We start from the raw sequence: 25,509 nt of genomic DNA on the forward strand, positions 1-25,509 counted from the left end.
ATAACACAATTAAGTTAATTAATTATGTTGATAGGCTTAAATTAATTAAATATTAATTTTAGGTGTCTACAACAATCTTACATTCAAAACATATGACATGCATCTATAATTTTCCATGCATACTTTAATTTCTTTAAAAACTAATGAATACATTCCATTATTCAATTCTTCATTCTTCATGATCCAAATTATTGCATTTAATAAGATGACTACATACATGCATTTAAGATCAACATTTTTATTTTATTTTTAAAAGGTGGCAGTGCTACTTAATATATTTTATTTATATAAAGCTGATTCAAAGAGCTCCTGGAGAAAAGAACCAATAAGAAAAACTTTGATCCTTTCTCTACAATACATAGAAAGGTTGTGAGACTTAAATCTCAAATATGCCAAAAAATACAATATCTTATAATGTCCAAAATACTGAGTGCCACAAAACATCCCCCAATATCGAATGCTTTCTGGAATATATTGAACAAGGTGCAGTTCAAACCAAAACATCATGAGAGTTGTACACATTTACATAGCAGTCCACAATCTGTCTCACTTATGCATTTATCCAGCTTACAATCTAGCACACTTCTCAAATCGACATCCATTCACAACATACAGATACAGCAGAACCATAAGACCCTACACTTATAATACCACACATACCAATTTATATCATTATGAAAAAGACCATATCATAGCTATATGTAATATTATCCTATACCTATGTCCTCCAAAATTTTCCCCTTGAGAATTGGATAAGAATCGAAATCACAATTCAGACCCATCATATTAAGTTCCTCCTTGGAACTTCCCATATTTTCCAAATGATCTGCAACCCAGTTCCCTTCTCTATACACATGTGAAATGGTAAAGTTTGCAAATGTATCAATTAGTGTCCATGCTTGTTCAAGTAAATATCTTATCTACCAATTATCAATATTTCTCTTTATGCAAGTGTTGATAATAATAGTTGAATCACCTTCAATGTGAATATAAGAGATGTTTTGTTTTTTTACTAGTATAATGCCTTCAAGTAAAGCATATGCCTCTGCAAAGTTGTTAGTACCCAGTGGAATAAAAGTAGATTTCAAAGCAAAAACACATCATGTGTGATCCCTTATGCATACTCCTATCCCTGCATCACCTGGCTTCCCTTTAGAGGAGCCATCAAAATTCAATTTGAAATGTATTGAATCCGGAGGACACCATTTCACTTTATTTTTATCAATTTTACTAGTTCTCACTCTCAGAAGACAAGGTGATACAAGAATAGAGATGCCTTTCTAGCAATTAATAACTTGAGCATCCCAAGAAGTAAATTCCCTATTTTAATTGAACTGATTTGAAACATGAGCATTAACCAGTTTTGATACTAATTTTTCAATATAATTGAAAATATCAGAAAGAGATGTTTGCTTTCTAAAAATACACTTATTTTTTCCCACCAAAGTGACCATGCTACTATGGATGGGATCACTTTCCAAATACATGCAAAAAGAGAGGCTGAATATAAGAGTTGCCATGACTAGAACATTATTTGGAACAGGGGTGCTAAATGAAAGCTTATCAAGCACAAACATCCAACAATAGAGAGAAAAATCACATTGGAGGAGGAGATGATCTAACATTTCACTGTGTTCACCACAAAGTACATAAGCAAATGGATGTGCAATATTCAATTTAACAAGTCTCTCACTAGTGAGTATTCTCTTATGTAGAGAAAGCCAAGAAAACATCCCTACCTTGGGAAGAACATTGTTGTTCCAACAGAAATTGTAGGCTCTTTGTGAATAGGATTGAACAAACATCTGATGAATTGCCTTATACCCTTCCTTGATAGAGTACTTTCCATTCTTCGTAGGGCACCATATCAATTTGTCTAAACCATTAGAGATAAAGATAATGCAGTTCTTGAGAATCAAATAAAATTTTACCTTTTGACCCTAGGAGATTGGGAGTAGAGTTGGCTTCTTCCAAATGACACGATTTAAAGGCTTCTCAAGATCATCTATGTAATCATAAAGGTGAGAACCCCAATGAACAGTAAATATAGGGATCACATCTACTAGGGATTCCTCAAGATTAAGAGGGGGTAGACCACTCCATGAATCATGCCAAAAGTTGACTTCTTTGCCACTATGTACTTGCCATGATAAGTATCTAGTAATCACATTCATAGAGTCCATCATGAAGTTCCAAACTGCAGACCTTGATGGAGGATCAAGGATAGTAAATATATGTGAAGGGGTAGGAAAAATCTAAATACTTTGTTTGCATAATTTGACACCACAAAGCATGTCATTTTTCATATATATTCCAAACTAGCTTTTCCCCAAAGGCCTTATTCCTTTTTGAAAGATTGTGCAGACCCACCCTGCCCGTAGATTTTGTTAGAGTCATTTTGTTGAGAGACACAAGTGGGATCTTTTTATCTTCTGAAAGATTACCTTTCCAAATAAAATTCTAAATAATTTTCTTGATATGAGAAACAATAGATTTTGGGGCTTAAAGGACTAAAATGTAGTAGTTTGGAATTGTAGCCAAAATAGTTTTGATAAAAAGGATTCTGCCTGACAGAGATAACCATCTAGCTTTCCACACAGAAATTTTTCTTTTTAATTTGTCAATCATGAAATTCCAAAAAGAAGGTTTCCCTTCTCCCATAAAGAAAGGGATACCCAAGTACGATGATGGAAGAGAATCCACTAGAAAGCCTAGCATCTGGATAATGTTGTTAGACACCATTTTAGAAGTATTGAATATGAATAATTTAGATTTTTACGCACTGATTTTCTGTCCTGATCCAGAAGTATATATGTCCAATATTTTCTTAATATGCCTTGCTTCTTGTATATTGGAATAACCAAATAAAAGTGTATCATCTACAAATAAAGTGTGGGTGATAGAAATTGAGGTATTAGGGATGCATACCCCCTTCCAAATACCCAGACTCGACTTCTTATTGACCAATCTGCTAAAAGCTTCTGCCATGATAATTAAGAGAAAAGGTGATAGTGGGTCACCTTTTCGAACTCCTTGGGTGGCTCAAAAAAAACCAGAAGGATTACCATTAACAATAACTGAAAAATGTGCCCCAGAGAGGCAATTTTTGATCCATTTGCACCACTTATCCGAAAAGCCAAACTTTTTAAGCACTCTCAAAAGAAAGGACCAACATACTTTATCATATGCTTTCAATAAGTCTAATTTAGCTATGAAAGTAGGGGACTATGAAGAGTTAATTGAGTGCAAAACTTTATGGGCCACAAGCGCACCTTTTGATGTTTCCCTACCAGGAACAAAACCTCCTTGTTGAAGAGATATTACTTTAGGTATCAAGGATTTTAACCAGAGATAGATAGCTTTTGTGAAAATATTCTACACTAAATTACACAAGGAGATAGGCCTAAAATCTGCAAAAGATTGAGGGTTATTGGATTTGGGGATAAGAGCAAGATGAGTTAAATTGAAGTTCTTGAGAATAAAAGCTTTTTGTCTTGACTCCTCCAAAGCCATTAAAAGATCAAAGCCTAAAATGTCCCAACACTTTTGAAAGAATAGTATGGTGAAGCCATCAAGGCCTAGAGACTTGTCAGGAGCCATCGAAACTACAACCTCTTGTAATTCAGCAAGAGAGAAAGGTTGCATTAGATAATCATTATCACGTTGTGAAATTAGACAAGAGATGCAGTCTAGCAATATGTCGATATTGGTCTCCTCAGGAATAAAAGGAGGGGAGGGAGCAAGAAGATTTTTATAGAACAGTTCACCCTCTTCCCTAATTTCTTGTTCATTAGTTAATTTTACCCCTGAAGAAGAGGCATTTATAGAAAATATAGTAGATGTAGTTTTCTTAATCTTTGCAGATGCCTGGAAGAATTTTGTATTTTAATCCCCTTCTTTTAGCCATAGCTCCCTTGATTTTTGTCTCCAATACTCCTCCTCTCTAGAGCACAATTCTTCCCAGTAGCTTTGTAAATGCTTCTTCTTTGAGAAAGTTTCTAGATTAATCCCAGTAGAAAAGATAAGTTCATTGACGTCCTTTAATTCCTTCTCTACATTTTTTTTTTCTGCAAAGATATTTTTGAATACTTCCCTATTCTAGGCTTTGATATTTGCTTTTACAAACTGCATTTTCATATAAAGTTGAAACATTTTGTTCCCCCTGCAGAAGGGGGCACTCACCCACCATTGACAATGTAGAAAATGGAAGTATGGGTGCTGAAACCACATTCTTTTAAACTTAAAAGAAGATCTATGATGAGAAACTTCATGTTTATCTAGGCATAGTGAGATAGGAAAATGGTCATATCCAGAGAACGATAAAGTTTTCAAGACGAAAGTATATTTCTGAAGGATCCATTCATATGAAGTGAAAAACCTATCCAATATACTTGCAATTTGAAGGGAAGTTCACTGGTTTGTCCAGGTAAATTGACCATTAGAAGTTAAAATGTCAGAAAGGGCTTTATCAAACACAAAAGATCTAAAGTCTCCAATCACCTTAGACGTAGTAGGATTGCCTCCCTGTTTCTCATCCTGAGACAAGATGGCATTTAAATCACCTCCTAAGATGATTTTTTGAACTCCCTGTTGTTGGATCTAACAAGTTATAGTATTCCAAAGAGCATGTTTTTCTTGAGGAGTTGTTGGGCCATAGATATTAAAGAGAAAAAAGGATAAATCAAAATTTTCAATAAGAATAAGATGCCGATTTGTCCCTTGGCTCAAAGTTTTTTCTTTGATTGTCCTAGTATTCCACAAGGTCATAATACCACCGAAAGCCCCTACTACAAGAATATGTATGAAATCCCATAAAGTCCATTTTTTAAAAATCTTATGAGAGGCTTCATCTGAAAGCTTTGTTTCTTGTAATAAAATGATGTCTGCTTGGGAGGAATCCAATTGCTACTTGATTCGTCCCCTCTTGTCAGAGGCATTCAAACCTCTGACGTTCCAAGAAATGATACTCATTTCTTCTGACAAGAACAACATGTTCCTCTCGGTCTTGTGTGGGGTGAAAAATTATCTACAATTGTAGTCTAGATACCTACTGCAATCTCTTAGTGGGTTTTAAGAATCTTTGGCTTCCAGCCTCTTGTATTAAGTGTTTAATATATCATAGGAGATGAAGAAACTATTTGAGCAAGAGAGAGATTTTGAGAAAAATCAAAGTCAAGTTGTGTGGGAGGCTAAAAGGGTTGATATGAATTATCTTCAACCACAAGGTGTTCAATATGACTAGATTCTAATAAAGGTGAGGAAATTGGTGGTGAAGTACTGAGAGCAAGAGGCATGGCATCAACAACAAGGACACTCTGAATTTACAGAAATTCCTCAAGAGCAATTTCATCTATCAAGTTCGATGTAATAGAGATAAGGATATTATGTGCCATTAATTCAATATTTGGAGTATCCGACAATGATCCAACAATGGGAGGACTGAGATGAATCACATGGAAAGGTGGGCAATTAAAAATCAAGCTATGAATCAGGTTAACCTTTGCATTCTGTGATATATTAATTTCCTAGAATTGAGTATCTGAGGTTCCCACAGAAGTTAGACTCAAAAAAAAAGAACTGGGCTTCCTAAAGAGAGAGGAAGAAAATATTTTCTTATACAAACAATCAACCAGGATTGAAGAGCAGTGGATCTTAAAAGATACTTTCTTGTATCTACCCCCAAATATTTGAAGATAACTTAAACCAGAAATAGCAACTTGATTGTGAGGAGATTTATTCAAATTGGAGGGCTTTGTTCTTTTTTCTGCTATAAGTAAAGCATCGGTCATAGAACCCAAAAATGAATGAGAAGGAATCAGAGAGAGAGGAGGAACATCCTGAAACTGAACACCCTGGAAAGGTCTTACAATATTATTAGCATTGTTCAGAGGTACGAAGCTCTCTGTTGAGTCAATTACACTTGTTGTCCCATTTGGTGTAGAAGGAGGAGATGGAGAATATTGATAAAAGGAGCATTTATGGTAATCAGTGACAAAGTCCTTGCAGACCCTAACAACATCAATGCCTGATCCTTGACACTGCGAATTAAAATGACCCAATTTATCTATTTGGTCATCAATATCTCTAGTACCCTATATGCAAATGTCTTGATTCCATTTCCTTATGGAGGAAGTCATTATAATGGACTTGGGAAGTGGCTTTGTAAGGTTTAGCAATAAGCATACCTTGACGGTTAAATGGGAAAGTTCATATGGGATAAGATCATGCTTGATAAAAATACCCATTTGGTTAGTTGAAAGTTCCACAGTATCTAGATCATGATATTCAAGCAGGAGCCCTGAGAGAGTAATCCAAAAAGGCATGAAAAGAGGGGGAACTGACTCTAGGATAAAATTTGGAACCCATGCCAAAGTGATAATACCAAAAACCTTACAAAACCATCCCTTATATCTATGAACACAATTTCTATGTTCTTTAGAATCAAAAATGGCAATAAAAAAAAGAGACTACTTATCCATCAAAAAAATATCCTTCAAGCCCAGTTAATTTTGTTTAGCCTAAAATAAAAGTTGCATAAAGGAAATAGTAGAATGAAGTTTACCAATGAGGGTTGTGGCATGTAGAAAATCTATTTGAGGCTGAATAAGGTGGTCTGGAAAAATGATCTTATACACACCTTTACATTTGCCTAATTTTCCAATATTAATAGCAATCTTGTTCTTTGGCGAGACTGGAGCCTGGCTACCCTCTTTAGTTGTATCATTTAGACATTTCCCATCACCTTCTATATCTGAATTTTGTGCTTGTGGATCAGGAAGAAATATGCAAGGGGTTTTCTTTCTCTAGCTCTATGTAATCTGTTTTGGTTTGAAGGGTGCTCCTTGGCGCAAGTTGTTTATTGGGAAATTGTTTGGGGTTGAAAGAAATTTGGGGTTTATCAATTGGGTATTATTTTCCCAAGTCACATATAATGGGAGATTAGCAGGATTAGCCTGCGATTCAGATAGAGAATGATGTGAGAATGGTGGTGTCCCCTCACAAATGTCAAGCGGGGGCTGTGGTATTCGATCTAGTCAGCATGCAAAACGATGTTGCAGGAATCTTCTTTCTCTCCCCTTATCCTAAAGCCTATCTGGAAACCGTTGGACTCCATCAAAAGAGTGTTTATTCTTTGATATATCATCCTGTAGCTGCCATGTAGCCCCCTAAATCTCACAGGTCTAGGTCCTAGTAACATTGGTTGCATGTTTCATTGCATCACTCCAAGTTACTCAATGCATAACTTCCTCTCACCATGCATGATCTTGCTGCCTCACGACCTCCATCAATGGTTGCCTACACAGTCACGTTGCCTCACGGTCTCTCCTATAGTTTCTATTGCCAATGCCCGACATGACCTCACCTGCAACTCTTGTCGCCACCACTGACCCTCATTGTCACCTCATGTTCTCCTACAATGGCCGCCTGCAACCCCACTACCAACCCTCACAGCCTCTCGACTTATGGTTTGAGAGGATCATGTTCAAGGTGCAGAGCTCCATGCATTCCTATAGACTTTGGAGCAAGATAAGATTTAATTTTTCCAAATCTTTCTTCTTTACTTCTAAGGAGATCCACATGCATTGGAATGTGGGGACAAACAAGACTTCATTATTGCTCTGGGACATCTAGTAGTGTTCACATATTTATTCAAACAGTTTGTATATAGCTTGAGGTGAAAAAGTTAAGGTATAGAAAGCTTCAGACATTTTTGTCAAACAATTGGCAGTGCAGTCATTTCGGTGCAGATTTGCCCTCTAAAGTCTGTAAACCAATATTTTACTCCTCCAAACTTGACTATTCCTCATCGATAGCTTCATAGTTCCTTGTCGATTGCAGGCGATTGTACAAGAAATGACTTTCTTCATTAAAGATATGCCTATACCAAAACTATAGTGGCTATACAAGGGAATATTTGCACCCCCAATCCCCTTGCTCATCCTCCTTCCCTACAGCAGCACTTAGAATTCCTCTAGTGCCCAAGATGAAAGAAGTACTCCTGCAGAGGTCCATGAGTTCCTGATCTTATTTAAGATCAACGTTATCTAATCCACATTATATATTCTAACCATAATGCCATCCATACATGCTAAATTAAAAAGGAAATAGAAGAACATAAACACCACATAACACCAAAATGATATCAGAGTTCACCCATAGTGGGCTACATCTTCGGGTCTATTCAAATGCAAGACCCATCTGATAAATAATAGGGTGAAGAATATATAAGGTCACATCATTTACATCCTACCATCAAGGTGTACATAAACCAATAATACATACGACTAAATCGGTCCAAAAGATACATGAATGATCCTTGAATAGGAAAAGGATCCAATTCAACATAATAAGAAATAAATAAAAAGATCAACTTGAGCACCCACGAGACTAGGTCTTCACAACCCATCATAAGAAACCCATGGTCTAACATGAATATCAGGTTATCACAAGGACATAAACAATAAGACATGACTCCACAACAGTGCTCCTATCAAAGACAACATAAACAACACACTAGCGAACATAAGGGACAAGTGTCATCACATATCTTGGTATGGTTATCTTGGTAGGCCTCCATAGGTTCTGGCCCCATCTACTAGGTTACCCTGGAAACCTATTCTAAACCTCCGGCCCATCTAAGCCTCATGTGGACCCAACACATCCTTTCGTGAAGAAAAGGTTGATGGTTTGCCATTTCAGGCCTTCTCACTGCATGTTGATTCTGTACTAGCACTCATCCCATGCGTGAGGCACAATTATCTTACTTAGTGTTTTCATTAAATAAACTCCCTAACATGCTATTAGGTAAGCACTTATTTAGACACACTTTTGATGGGTTACCCTGCAGCCACATAACTTGGTATGGTTATCCTAGCAGGCCTCCATAGGTTTTGGCCCCATCTACTATGTTAGCTTGGCAACCTATTCTGAACCTTTGGCCCATCTAAGCCTCATGTGGACCCAACACATCCTTTCATGAAGACAAGGTTGATGGTTTGCCATTTTAGGCCTTCTCATTGCATGTCGAGTCTGTACTAGCACTCATCTCATGCGTGAGGCACAATTATCTTAGTATTTTCATTAACTAAAATCCCTAACATGCTATTAGGTTATCACTTATTTAGACACACTTTTGATGGGTTACCCTGCAACCACTTTGGGGGCGGCCCCCACTCAAAAGTCACTTTCCCATATGACACTAAACCATAAACAAACAAACTCCTAAACCAAGGAATACACCAAGACAATATTACAGAGTTCTATATGGTAGGAATACCCACTTGGTCAAACAAGTCTTCATACGAGGTACACTGACTGACGGTACTCTCAATAGAGACCTGACCAGTTATGGTCAACCACATAACACACCCAACACTCGCATAAACGACATGACTAGATACAAACAATCACAAGAAAACAATACAAAACTCAAGATCAAGGAACATAGGCAGGTACCCAAATCAACATACGACAATATCCAACAATCACAGTCAAGGACTTGTTTCTTAAGCAAATGCGAATACAGAAAATTAAAACATGCATAGCATAAATTAGAAAAGACAATCTTTTTCCATATTGTTAAACACTACAATCGATCTAGTTTTCTAATTGTTCTAATTTGATTGCGAATTGTCTACCTTGTCTAGGTACCTGTCGCTCATGGTTTACTAACTCACTATAGTTCATTTTGCATCATGAAATAATTCAAATACTTCATCATGAGTTTTCAAACCAAAATCACATTAATATAAATATAATTGTAGACACCTAAAATTGTCTAGTCTAATTAAATAAATATCTTTATTTATTTAATTATTTAAGCTTAATTCTTCTATTAATTAAATAAATCTTTATTTATTTAATTAATTCATTTATCCTCTTCTAGCCTTATTTCTCATTTAAATAAATACATTTATTTATTTAAATTATCCTTTTTCTAAATTAAATAAATATCTTATTTATTTAATTATCCCACTTCCTCTATTAATTAAATGAATCTTTATTTATTTAATTAATTCATTAGCCTTTTCTACTCATGACACATGTCATTCATCTCTTAATTCCTACACTACCTACCTACCCCTCTCATTATTTTCTTATTTCCTCTACCTACCCTCTAATCATAGCCGACCTCTTTTTATACCTCTCAATCTTATCCCTCCATTTCTTATGGTGTCTTCTATATAAGGAGATGCTTCCTTCATTATCAAACCCTAATCTATCTACCTATACACTTGACTACACTACGCTTTTCATATGAGATCCTACTTACAACCACATTCCATTCTTTGTTGAGCTCTTGTGCACAAAATCTGAGAGCAAATATATCAAGCAAGATCAATGGAGATAGGAAGAATGGAGATCAAAACCCTATTGGACATGTGATGGTATAATCTTTGTGATTTCATTTTATTTGCATTATCTAAGGTAATATTCATATGTTATGGTGGATCTTTGTTGTTGTTAGGCTAAGGTTTTGTGGTAGAATCTATTTAGTCTTTCAATTATTATTGTATCCATTTTCACCATATACATTTTGGCACGCCCGGTGGGACTCTTGTCCCTTTTGCACTTAACATCCTTGTTGCAGATTTTGTGTTTTGAAGTTGCAGATCTGACATTTTCGATGGTATTCTGGTATTTCGCGTCTCCGTACTTTTAGATTGTGTTTTTGGTTTTCTATCACATCTGCATACTTTCGGATCGTGTTTTTGGTTTTCTATTGCATCTGCAACATCTCGAATCACGTCTACATCCTTGATAGTACTTTTTTTTTTTGCAGAATCTGGAAATCGCATTTGTGTTCCCTAGTCACGTCTGTGGGGTTTTCAGGCGCGTTTGCATCCAGAAGCCACGTCTATGTTCCGGAACCGTGTCTGTGTTTCACAGAAGCGCGTTTGCATCCAGAAGTCATGTTTGTGTTTAGGGTAACCATATTTGTGTGCACTAATTTCATTTTGCGAGTTTTATTGATTCAGTTTTTAGTCATTCGGTTTTATTTTTAGATCTAGTTTATTTTGAGCTAACATTTGCAGATCTAGCTAACGAAATTGGTGTAGCTTGTCTTGAAAGAAAAATCATTTTGTTGAAGGCCCCTATTGTCACAAAGTCTTTTGGATCTCAAATTTACCTAACTTGTGTGCTTGTAGGAAGGGGTGATTATTTCAAACAATCCCTACTAATAAATCTTTATTGCAGGACCTTGGCAAGGGTTTTTTATCTTTCATTGTGTGCCTTGTTTTCATAGATTAGCAAACACTTCAATTGGTGCACTAAAATTGAACCATTTTCTTTTGTGTCTTGAGCAATATGCTCTTTTTGTTTCATCTTTAGAGGGCATGTCTCCCCATGTGGTCATTAGGACTACTAGTGAGGAGAGAATGACCCAAGTGGTAGCAAAAGAAAAGCCATCTTCTTCCACACCACTATAAATAAATGTATTCATGGTGAAAACTATGGATAACATGTGCTGATTAGTTCATACCAACACTATGTCTCCCCATAAACCTGTTTGATCAAATTTATTTGATCATTTGTAGGGCATAACCCCTACTGGCTGGGAGCCTTCTGTATTTACAGAGCTAAAAGTGTCACATGTATGGCCACATGAGCGGATGCCCTTACTAGAACCTTTTTGTTTTAGAAGCCCAAATCCTTCTAGTTGTTGGGGCAGGAGGTTGGACCTCTGGAGCGGCCCACACACATACAGTTCTCAGTAGAGATACAAAGTTCACCACGAGGAGTTTTCATGGGGACTGATGCTTGGCTGCCTTGAGAAGTGAGTGTCGAGGGTGGAGCCAGTGGGGTCAAGCATCTAAGTATCTGCTCTAAATAGCGTAGCCTCGGGGGAAACTCCATGTGGGATCAACAACTATTGTCTTGGCCAGCCATAAGAATTGTGCTTGACTTATTTTAAACATTCAAACATTCAAGACCAAATAGCAAACATTGTGTCTTTTGTGTCTTCAAGTGTATGCAAAACATTTTTTTACATTGAACAACACACTTTCTTGGAGTCATTTTTTTGAGTCTAAACACTTGCAAACATTGAGTCCTCATCAACACTGTTTCCTCTTGTAAAAAAAAAAACAGTCAAACATTCAAATTTGGTCACAACAAAACAACTTCACAGATTGGAAAAAATTGCACAAATTTTGCAGAAATGCGTCTATGTCTGATAGAGTTGTGTCTGTGTCGTATAACCACGTTTGTGAAGGGCAACAATGCGTCTATGTTCTTAGAATCAATATTGCTTTTACAAAATCTTAGAATCACGTTTGTGTTAAACAAAACCACGTCTATGTCAGGAAATCATGTTTGTGCAGTATACAGGCACGTCTGTGTTCAGAATTGAAAAACTTTTACAGTCTAGCAAACAAACACAGTCAATTTCAGAATTATTGAGCTTCCTAGGTATCTCTCTAGGTTTTAATTTAGCATTCAACCTATCTTTGGGTCTCACAAAGTCCATCATTTCTTTACACCTTACATTACATACACATTTGTCTAAACTTGAGTCAAAAGGCCACTTGCTTGTCCTCACCATACTTTGTCAACATACTACATACAACAACATTTTGCTAAGTGGTCCCTCATCAAGGTCTATCACCTTTGGGTCTCATTTTTTCTTACTTAGAGTCAAAGGTCAACTTACCTCATCAAGAGAAACTATCATCTCTTTGGAAGCCACACCTACTCTACTACATACATACTTGGTCTTACACTTTGGACATTGCAAGTACACTTCAGATTCATTTACATTCCATCCAACTCTTGGTCTTCCATACTCTTTTCCATTTTCATCTAGTCTCACACATCTTGGTCAATACCTAGTTCATGGTTGAAACCCATTCACAAAAATCTAGGAGAGAAGCTAAAGAGGCTCAAGAGTCCTCAAACATGAGTTCCTATGAGTATGACAATGACATCTTCAATTCTGATCATACTACATTACCTGACATGGATGCTTATAGACACATTCCAAATGTTGAGAACATGGACACTACAAACAACAATGATACACACAATGACAATATGGACAAATTTTCCATGCATTCAGCAAATGTGGAAGACTCCATTATGAATCCTCATTTTAATCAATTGGTTGAGGAAATAATGAGGAGGGATAGACAATATTTCTTACAAGTGATGGCACAAAGTGGAGCCAAGATACCTCATGATTTTGACATGTCTCAAATAATGGAAAATCGACCTTTGCAACAAACTCACTCCAACATGGATCAAAGGAGGCCTAATAGTGGAGGCAATAGAGGACCACATATGGTGCCTGATTCACCATCATCTTTATTTCAAAAACCTGAGGTCCCGCATACACATGGTCAAGCATATGATGCTCACTTTCACAAACCATTATGGAAGTCTTATGTAGAAAAACATACCAATGCTAAGGATCAACCACCAAAGCAATTAAATATTCAAAGGCATGCTCAAAATTTGGACACAAGGAAACCCCATGTCAAATTTGGGGGCAACACACTAGAACAAACTCATGACATGCCTATAGAGTATGGTATACATGGACAAAGCAGATATTCTATGCCTTATCATGACTCTATACCAAGTGGTCCCTACATACAGAATCACTATAGACCTCCTCCATATGAACATGTGTATGATTAATATCATCCATATATGTAGTATGCTCTACCTCCACGCGGCGCTTTAGGCATGGAATATGGTCTAAGAAGTCGATCTCCACCTAAGAACAATTTGGAGCAGCAAATTAAGGACTTACAAAAGAAAATGGAGGACATGAATACAACAAAGCCAACTTATACAATGAGAGACATATGTCCATATCCATTTGACAAAAGCATTCCAATGCCTCCATTCCCTACACACTTTGTGACACCTAAGTTTGATAAGTATAGAGGAAAAGGGGATCCTAAGGCACATATAAGATAGTTTTTCATAGCCTGCATTGAGGTAGCAGCAGAAGATACATATTTGATGAGACTATTTCCACAGAGCTTAGGTGATCAAGCTATAGAATGCTTCTCTCAACTCCCACCTAGAATTAAGTCATGGGGTGACTTAGTAGAGGAATTTATCCAACATTTCTCATACAACATAGAGACAGACATATCAGTCACTACTTTGTGCAACACCAAGCAAAAGGATGGAGAATCTTTTTCATCATTTCTACAAAGATGGAGAGATCTAGCCAGCACATGCTCTTGTGAAATTCCACAGAAACAAATGGTAGAGATGTTCATGTAGAATGTTAACAAAGACATTGGTTATGACCTGAGAAAAGCTTGTTTGTCCACCTTCAAGGATGTCATTGAAAAAGGCTTAGCGACAGAAAAAGTCTTAATTGAACAAGGCATTGTCAGAATATTCAAAGAAAACAAAGATGACTTTAAAGGAAAAGATAAGCCAAGATTTTGGAATAAAAACAAGAACACAGTCAATGATGGTGTTGTGGATGCCAATACAATACGACCCAAAAACATTTTTTCTAGATCAAGCTCTACAAACAATCAAGTGAATACACAAACAACTTCCAAATCATGAAGGAAGTACACCCCATTGGGAGAACCACTTGAGTCAATTTTCAAGAAGCTAGTGGCAAACAAAATAATAACAATTCCAGATTTGCCTCCATATGAGCCAAAGGTTAAACCAAATTGGTGGAATGATGATGAGTATTGTGAATTTCATAAGAGCAAGGGTCATAAAACAGGAAATTGTCATCGACTGAAGAACATTATACAAGATCTTATTGATAGAGGTGACATTGAGATTGAAGGGCACTCATCCAATCAAGAGCCTGAGATCTTTAAAGAACCTTTCCCAAAACATGACAAGGGAAAAGCCAAAGCCATAGATGATCAAACCAATTATACTAGAGCATCCTATAACTATGATTCAACTATCAATCACATTTTAATGGAAAATCATGTCTCTACCATTATCATCAAGGATAAAATGCTTGAGAATCATACCCAAAGACCCAAGATTGTCCTCAAAGGCATTGGATCTTCTTCTGAACCTACCTCTGAATGTAATGTTACAACTTGTCAAGGTAAATTCACTTTGCAAGGTGCTCTAGCTAAAAGCACCACTTCCTCATCAACCAAACCTAAGTATGACCTTGTAGAACGGTTAGGGAAGACACTCGCGCTCATCTCCATACTTGAGCTCTTGCACATATCCCCCGCACATAAAGCTATTCTTGACAAAATCTTGAAAGACACTGTCATTCCTACTAATCTGAACGTGGACCAATTTCAAGCCATGGTGGGATACCTTTCCATTCCACACTCTCTTACATTCATAGAAGTTGATGATGCCTCTATAAGTCAGTCACATAATGCACCATTACACATTGAAGCCTTCATACACAAACATCAAATCAAACGAGTCCTGATAGATGGAGGAGCAGGTCTAAATATTTGTACATTGAGCACTATTAAACAATTGGGATATTTAGATAAAGCTGTGAATTCTACAAACAAAATTACCATCAAAATATATGATGATGAAGAGCATTCATCCAAGGGCACAGTCACCTTACCTCTCAGAGTTGGGCCAGTTATGAAGGATGTGGTTTGTCAAGTCCTAGACCTTGATCTCACATACAACATATTGCTAGGACGTCCTTCGATTCATGAAATGAGGGCAGTTCCATCTACATATCACCAATGCATCAAGTTTCCTCACAATGGAGTTGAGATAACAGTTAATGGAGATCCTAATCCATTCATATATTGCAATAACTTGAGACCAAAAACTAAGACCATCATTCCTAGTAATCGCGAAGCTGTTCCTTCTTCTGCATAAATTGATCTTGAGTCATTAAAACCTTTGACATCAAAACAAGGTGAACTTAAGGGCAAATTCCAAGACAAGAGCATGGGTGAATACACTTTGAATCAGACCATGTACTTACGACAAGTCATGAGTTCACCAAAACAATATGGAAGACCACATCCTAATAAGCAGATATCTATCATTATACTTAAATGGGACCCTACTATCTTTCAAAAATGGGGTGAACTGAAAGAGGAAGACTTATACAAAATGTTGTACAAAGACTTTGAAAATGATACACCAGATCACATCAGTATACCATGTGAAAAGTATGGCAAAGGGTTCAAGATCCTACAAAAATTTGGGTATGATGGCAAAAGTCCTCTTGGATTAAGAAAAGAAGGAATCATTGAGCCTTTACAACCTGAATTGACACTCAAAAAGGAACGTTCCAAAGGACTTGGCTTCATGACTTCCAAGGTTCATACTCAAAAGACAGAAGAAGCATTACAAACCAAAGCTGCCAAAATTCAACAAGAAAATCGCTATTCCACAGACTCCAATGAATGGGAATGGGGTTCAGACAAATCCTCTAGTGACTATGAGCTCACTGAGACATTTAGAGAACCAAGTGAACCAACAGAAGAAGAGGAATTTAATAGGAAATTCAAAGTTGGTCAGGAAACAATCCCAAAGGAACCTATATAGTCTTTGTCTCTAGGTCCTAGGTTGAAATCACATAGAATGAGAACACCTGTCCTGAAATGTGCTACTAGTGAAGATAATCTAGATTCGTTCATGATCAAGACTGATGAGGAGAGTGCCCATGAAGATCTCGATAACTACCTTGACATACTTGAATATAACTGCATCTTCACTCTTAACCCCGCTAACTTTGAAGACATCAAAGGCCTTCCCCTTGTTCACCACCAACTTATTGACTAGGACCATGAAGGACCTGCACAGTTTGACACATTCAAAAATGATGAAGCCTTTATCGACTATCTTGGCATACAAGAGGATATTCCCCCTGGGGAACATAAAGTGGGATACACTATATAACTCAACAGCGTGGCATATTTTGGTGAGGGTGTCAGACCTTCCAGTTGCAAAAATATAAAAATAAAAACAAATCAAGGGTCTTATGGCAAAAACCACATTGTGGCGCTATCTAACCCCAAAAAAGTAAAAAGAAAGGATGTATTTGAGGGAGAAAACCTCTGTGAGGCACTCGAAGATGGAAGGCTTGACATCCTCCTAGCATCATATGAGGAAAAGTCATCAATGTTGGTAGAGAAGACTGTCAAAACAAACATCGGTACAGAAGAAGTTCCACACAACATATTCCTGGCTCAATCTTTGACAGAGTCAGAAAGGTCAGAATTCATAAGTTTCTTCACGGAATGACAAATCAACTTTGCATGGTCATACGCCGATATTCCTGGATTGGATCCGAATTTGGTAATGCATCATTTGACGATTAAACTAGGGGCAAAACTAGTGAAACAAAAATTAAGAAAGATGCATCCACAAGTGGCATTACTAGTCAAAGCAGAACTTGAGAAGTTATTGGATGTAGGATTCATACACTTGATTGATTATCCTGAATGGATCCCCAACTTAGTGCCTATCAGTAAACCAGATCGTAGCATCAGAATATGTATAGATTTCAAAGGCATCAACAAAGCTTGTCCTAAGGATGATTTTCCATTACCAAATATTGACTTGATTGTCGATCTCACAGCAGGTCATGCAATGTTATCCTTGATGGATGGATTCTCTGGTTACAATCAAATAAAAATTGCATCCGAAGATCAGCACAAAACAACATTCACTTGTCCTTGGGGAACTTTCTGTTTGAATGTCATGCCCTTTGGGCTAAAAAATGCAGGTGCTACATATCAAAGAGCCTTGACTACTATCTTTCATGATCTCATGCACGTAATTGTGGAAGATTATGTTGACAACCTCTTGGGTAAATCAATAGACAGAGATACACATTTGGACATACTTTCAATCATCTTTGATCGGTTGGAAAAGTATAAAGTAAGATTAAACCCCAAGAAATGTGTCTTTGGAGTAACCTCCGGGAAGCTCATAGGATTCATTGTATCAAAAAGAGGAATTGAAGCCAATCCAGCAAAAGTCAAGGCCATCCTAGAGATGCAACCACCAAGAAATATCAATCAACTTCGATCTTTGTAAGGGAGACTCCAGTCTATATGAAGATTCATAGCACAAATCATAGATAAATGTAATCCCTTTCAGCACTTGCTACATAAAAACATCAAATTCAAATGGGATGATAACTGTCAATAGGCTTTCCAGATACTCAAAGATTATTTTCTGAATCCACCAGTTTTGATGCCACCAGTTCCAGATTAGCCTTTATTACTATACATATCAGCTACTTCAATGACATTGGGGGCACTCTTAGCACAACAAGTTGCTAAGGACAAAGAAAAGGCAGTATACTATATCAGTCGCACATTGGTGGGATATGAGCTAAACTACACACCAATTGAGCATGCGTGTCTCACCGTGGTCTTTGCTTCATAAAAATTATGACATTACATGCTAACTCATAAAACTAAGTTGGTTGCAAGGATCAATCCATTGAAATACCTTCTCAATAAACAAACGCTTACTGGGTGACTAGCCAAATGGGTAATGAACCTGAGTGAATTCAACATCGAGTATGTGGATAGAAAAGCAATAAAAGGACAAGACATCATAGATCAATTAGCAGATTCCCCCATGATAGATGATGTTCCTCTAATTTCAGAATTTCTAGATGAATCCATTTTAACAGTGTCATAGGCAAAGGCATGGCAACTATACTTTGACGACTCATACACACAGCATGGGGCAGGAGCTGGCATTCTCTTCATAACTCCTTAAAGGGATTCTATACCAAAATCATATTGATTATCATTTCCCTCTACTAATAATATCACAAAATATGAGGCATTAACAACTGGATTACGGATTACAATTCACTGGAAGATCCAGGAACTTCATGTTTTTGGGGATTCTCAACTTGTAATTCATCAAGCAACTGATGATTACCAAACAAAGGATGAGAAATTAATGCCTTACAAAAGAATGGTGGATGACCTAAAACAACATTTCACAAAGATAGACTTTGAGCAGATACCAAGAGAGTAGAATCGAGCCGCAGATGCCATGGCTACAATTGCTTCACTGATCGATCTACCTCCGAATGAGACCCACTATGAGTTCTTGGTGGATAACCTTTTGGTTCCTTCATATGAAATCACTCCTACTGAGATAATATGTGTCATCGGTCCTGAGTCCCAATTATATGGTTCCATTTTCACATACCTTCATGATAATACCCTTCCTTCTAACCTATCCAATAACCAATGTCGCACTTTCATTCTCCAATCTTCTCGATATGTCATTTTAGCCAATATCCTATACTGCCAAAGTCTAGATGGCACTCTTCTTAGATTTTTGGAAAGTGATGAAGCTCAAATTGCATTACATGAAATACATGAAGGGATATATGGTCCACATTCTAGTGGTCCTACCTTAGCCAAGAAACTTATTAGGACTGGATATTACTGGCCCATTATGGAAAAAGATTCACATCAGTTTGTCAGGAAATGTAAGCAATGTCAACTTCATGGAGACCTCATCGATGCACCAGCACAAGAACTTCAACCAATTGCAACTCCTTGGCCCTTTTGTCAATGGGGACTCGATCTCATAGGCAAGATTCACCCTCTATCCTCCAACGGTCATAAATTCATTATCACTACCATAGAGTATTTCACAAAATGGATCAAAGTCATGCCGCTCATGCAAGTCACTGGAAAATAAATTGCTACATTCATTCTCAACTATATCATTTGTCGATACGGTATTCCTGTTTCCATTATTACCGATAACAGGCATCCCTTCAAAAATCAAGATGTTCGTGAACTCTGTGATCACTTCCATATTACCCATCATTTCTCCACACCATATTACCCCCAAGGTAATGGTCAAGCTGAGGAATCTAATAAAACAATCCTTAAAATCTTAAAAAAGACAGTCGACGACGCTGGCCGTAATTGGCATATCCAACTTAATCCCGCACTTTGGGCCTACCACACAAGTGTCCACAGACCTACATGAGCTACACCCTATTCACTTGTCTATGGCACTAAACCTATCTTGCCTATTGAGGTCAAGCTACCCTCTCTATGAGTCTCTTTGCAAAACATTATCAGTGATGAAGACTACAGGGTCTCTCGATTACAAGAACTTGAACTATTAGATGAACGAAGACAAACTGCTTTTAATCATCTCAAGGCTTATCAACAACGAATGAGTCGTAGCTACAATCACAAATTCAAGCCTTGCATATTTGAGGTAGGTGATTTGGTTCTGAGAGAAAATCCAAAAAACAAACAAGACAAAGAGAAGAAGGGCAAATTTGAACCAAACTGGCTTGGTCCTTACATCATTACAGCAGCATATGGATCTCATGCATATCAGCTCTCAACCATAGAGGGTGAACCTTTGGAGGATCCTATCAATAGCATGCACCTTCGCAAGTTTTACACATAGCTCTTTAGATTATCTTAATTCAAAAATACAAAAAAAATCAAAAAATTCAAAAATACAAAAAAATCATAAAAATAAAAAATCGTTACTTGGTGAAAACCTGGCAAACAGGTGCCTTGTGACATACAAAAAAATACTAAAAAAAAAAAACATTTCGTCCAATAGTGAAAACCACTTCAGTGGTGCCCTGGGCAAGTACCATGGTGAAAACTGGGTCACCGGTGCCATGTGTAGAGACATTGCTCCTCCCTCCTTCAGGATTCACTTCCATCCTTTCACTTTGCACAAACTCACAACCTATCCATCCATAATAAACTTACCCATTCCATCATGGCTTGTTATTGATCTACCTAAGATTGGTTCGCCATTCATAATAATCCTTCCTTTTCATCCCTTTCCATTCATAATAAATCAACTCTTATCTATGGCTAAGGCAAATCCTACATCTAGTGATGGGTGTGGAACTGAGAGCATCACATGTTTCAGAGGAGTACAGTTTCTTCCAGTTTTCTTCAGTCTATCCGTGCACAATCCGCAATAAAGTAACATTTTCATCACCAATCTACAATAAAGTTTCATCTTCTTTGCAATAAAGTATCAGTTGCATGGATTTAGTTAGTTTCAGATGAGATGCAATAGTAGCAATGGGCCTCAAAAAAATAAATCTTTCAACAGAGTCAGACAACATTATGGTTCAGTGCTATCTATTCTTTTTGTGAAAGTAAACATTGTGACCACAATCAAATAGACTTATACAAGTGACAAGAGACACTAAACTTGAGGACTACAGTGGATGTTGGTGTCGAGTCTTGGTTTTCTTTTGATTTTATCTTTTTGGTGACATGTCTTTTATCTTTTCTAGGATGTCTCTAACTAGAGATTCTATCTCCAGGATGTCTTTGACTAGAAAGGCGAGGATGGGGTATCGTCACCTATTTTTCTTTTGCTGTCTGTGGATTGTCTCTTAGTAATGCTATGACTTGTCCAAGGATATGAGGACATTGTGAGTCTAGTATGAACTGGGGCATTCCTTGTTTGTAACTATCTTATCTCCATGCAAATAGGTACAATGACTTTCTGGGTCGAACATATGCCTCGATTGTCATAACCTATTTTGCTATAATAAAGCTCAATGATGATAATGCACAAGAAGCTCTTTTCACTTTCATATCTTCTATCTTCCATCCCCCTTTCTTGATTGACTTCCATCATCCTTCTTGAGTCTGAGTAGCCTACTATCACATGACTGAGTATAATGATGCACCAAAAAAATATTTGCATTTCATGTAGTTGCACCTGCATTACCACATATTAAGCATTTCATACATACATATAGATATCAAATTGCATCACATCCTGCACACAACACAGGTTAGCACATTTTACATTTTCATCATAGTTATTTGCATTATCATATTCATCTACATTTCATACATTCACAATTGCATTTGCATAACATATAAAACATAAAAGAACAAAAATATTGCATTTCATTATGTACATATTTGCATCCATATCATAACCATCACATAAGAAACATACATCATGAAACATATAGAAGCATCACATAGGTACACATACATATAGCTACCGCAAAGATGAATCATCTCATATATATATATAAAGTGTCATGATACAATGATGTCAAAATCATATGGCTACAAAATCACCCGAAGGTGTCTACATCATAATACAAAAGGGTACAACACACTGATACATAGGGAGCCCTCTACGGCTATGAAGAACTCCCTCCCTCAGAGCTGCCTGGCCTCAACAAAGTTTGAGCCCTAGAAGGACCTACCCTAGGATCATCCCTCCTGTCCCCTCTATCTAGTGGTGGAGGACCCATAACCCCACCGCTAGATGCCTATCTCCTCTAGCTCCCTCCCATAGTTGTCGCTGTCCATGATGGTTTGCGAAAGCTCCTAGCCCACTGATCGGCTAGCACTGCACCATAATATAGATCCTGCCAGTAACCTATCTCCTCCCCTACTCGCAAAACATAGCCATATCCAGCCCCTGTGTCCTCTACCGCCTGCCTCCTAGCCCTCAATGCTATCTTAGCCTCAGTGTAGCACTGGATAGCCTGATCTCTCTCCCGCTTAGTGTCTCTGAGCTACCTCCTGAGTCAATCCCTCTCCCTCTCTAGCTCTTGAATCTCATCTACCTATCCCTGGTAGATCTCCCTCAGCTTAAGCAGCTCATCCTCCTCCTCCTCCTCAGCACCCTATGCCTCTGCCTGTGGCTCCCCCTGTACTAGTGCCTTTACTTGTACCTGTACCTACCTTGGCTCCTGTCCCTGCACCTATCTAGGACCCTATGCTGCTGGCACCTATAGTGGCAATCCACCGCAACCCCTCACCACTGGAGCCTATCTCTCCTCCCCACCCTCTCTCTGTGGAGCCACCCTCCTCTCTCCAATAGCACACTATCTCCATCATCATCCCCATCCCCACCACCATCTCCATCTAGCAGCTCCCTTGGATCTGTCAGTCGTGGAAAGGGATGCTCAGCCCAATATGACATGTACTCTGCATCCTCAATCTCTATCCACATATCCTATGGCAAGGGCATCATCTCTACCAGTTGCGTCACGCCCTAATCATATGACAACAGTGGCCCAAAGTATGCCTGGTTGCGCACTGTTCACACATACATACCTAAACCTCATGGCATACACTGAATCCAACCAAACTGTCTGCCCACTCTGTCTATCAGCTACCTCTCCAATACATAGGGCATCCGCCCAGTCAGATACCTGCTTCGGAAGGTGTATGGTAACTCTATTGCATCATCCTCCCACTGCTCGCACCTAAGGTACAACCTCCATATAACAGTGTTGATCTCATCTATGACTCGATGCCAGTACTCCAACCTGCCAATTCATGGCTGTGATGTAATCATATCATACAAATGTACGAAACTGCGTCCATGACCCCTACCCCTAAAATGTATCAGTCAAGTAACCGGCAGATGCTCATAGGCCCACACCTGTAGTAATGTCACTTCGCAGCCCAATCCTATGGATCCATGGTAAACAAACTGATGCAACTCATAATACAAGTGTGCCAGCACACACGGTCCCCAAGCATATCTGGTGTGCTGTGTAACCAGTGTCTCCAAGGTGCTCCCCCAACCCACAGCCAACCCTCATGTCACCCTGTCTGGACATAGGAATCCACTGATCACTCCTGCCAACACTGCTGGTAATGTCAATCCTGTTGCTGTCATGGTATCCCATGCCACATGTCTTGCCCTCATATCTAGTCCTAGGTCCCGGAACACTCATCTCAGGGCCTCCCTATCTCCCTCTCGATCATAAGGAGTCAGCTCCCCATTGATCGGTACCCTCAAAATCTTGTACACATCCTCTAAGGTGACTGTCATCTCACCCATCAGCAAATACATGCACGTCTCAGAATGCCACCTCTTTGCTAATGTAGTCAACAAACCCATGTTTGCCCAAAACTCAGGCACATACAGAATATGTCGTAAGCCCATAGCATCAATCATAGTCCTCTCATCAACAGTCAGCTCTGGTCATAGTCTCTGTGTCAATGGGAATCTCTCCCATGACTCCAACATAGGTAAATACTCCTCTAGTTATGCAAATCAATCATGTCAGTCATAGTGGCATTCACTGTTCATCACAAAATGCTACTTTCTATCTAAGTACATATGGTACTCTATCCTAGTGACACTCACTATTCATAACAAAGTGTTGCTTCTATTCTAGTGACACTCATTGTTCATCACAAAGTGTTGCTATCTATCCTAGTGGTACTCCCTATTCATCATAAAGTACTACGAGTTTTGCACTCCCTGTTCATCACAAAGTGCTACTCATATTTGTACTCCCTGTTCATCACAAAGTACTCTATCTTGGTACTCACTGTTCATCACAAAGTGCCTTGATCTATCTTCGTCTTCCCTAGAGGACTTGCTTGAGTGTATCCTCTCAGCAGCTTATCCAATCAACAACGTATGTTCATCACAGAACTGTCGATTTGACCTTGAAGACATAAATGTGCCTTGAAGACATAAACATGCTTATAGACTGCATAAATGCACCTACTCTGCATAGACACACCTAAAATACACAGAGGTGCCTATGCTCTACAAAAATGCACCTACTTTTCATAGACATGCCCACATTTCACAAATGCGCCTGCACAACATAGACGCGATCGCATCCTGGCACAAACGCAGATGTGCCTAGCCAACCCAGACATGCCTAGCACCAACACAGACGCGCCTACACATTTTTGACATTTTTTGACATTATCCTAAAGCTCATTTATTGTACTACCTAGCATGCATTAATGACAACATTTAATACAACAAAGTACAAGGAGGTTTTGTGGTACTCACCAACTCTCCTGCATCTGTTGGCCTCTGGAATCGACGAACGCGATCAAATCTATGCACCATTGCTATCGCTGCTGACTATTGCTGCTCTATTCTCTCTCTGCACTGTGATCTCTTGGATGTGTGGATGACAATGAGGATGTATTCCCCTCATGGTCTATCTTATAGACTGCCCTATCCCTAGCCCTAGTTGTAGCCCTCGTCTCCCGAGTTAGTCTTCATTAGCCCGTGACTCTGTCACTCTATCCTATTTGGTCAGTCCATTCTAACCTTTCTTTCTTATCGAGAGATTTTCTGTGATCTTTTCAGACATTTTCATCCAATCTCTCGAGGGGGCATATCATTCCCATCTTGGGGCAACTTTGTATCAGTTCATATTATCTTCTTTGAAACAATGCGACAAGCTGCATTGTCTCAAAGAGGGGCAAAATGTAGACACCTAAAATTGTCCAGTCTAATTAAATAAATATCTTTATTTATTTAATTATTTAAGCTTAATTCTTCTATTAATTAAATAAATCTTTATTTATTTAATTCATTCATTTATCCTCTTCTAGCCTTATTTCTCATTTAAATAAATACATTTATTTATTTAAATTATCCTTTTTCTAAATTAAATAAATATCTTATTTATTTAATTATCCCACTTCCTCTATTAATTAAATGAATCTTTATTTATTTAATTAATTCATTAGCCTTTTCTACTCATGACACATGTCATTCATCTCTTAATTCCTACACTACCTACCTACCCCTCTCATTATTTTCTTATTTCCTCTACCTACCCTC

This window comes from Cryptomeria japonica, chromosome 7 (genome assembly GCF_030272615.1).
Source record: "Cryptomeria japonica chromosome 7, Sugi_1.0, whole genome shotgun sequence".
Lineage (NCBI taxonomy): Eukaryota > Viridiplantae > Streptophyta > Pinopsida > Cupressales > Cupressaceae > Cryptomeria > Cryptomeria japonica.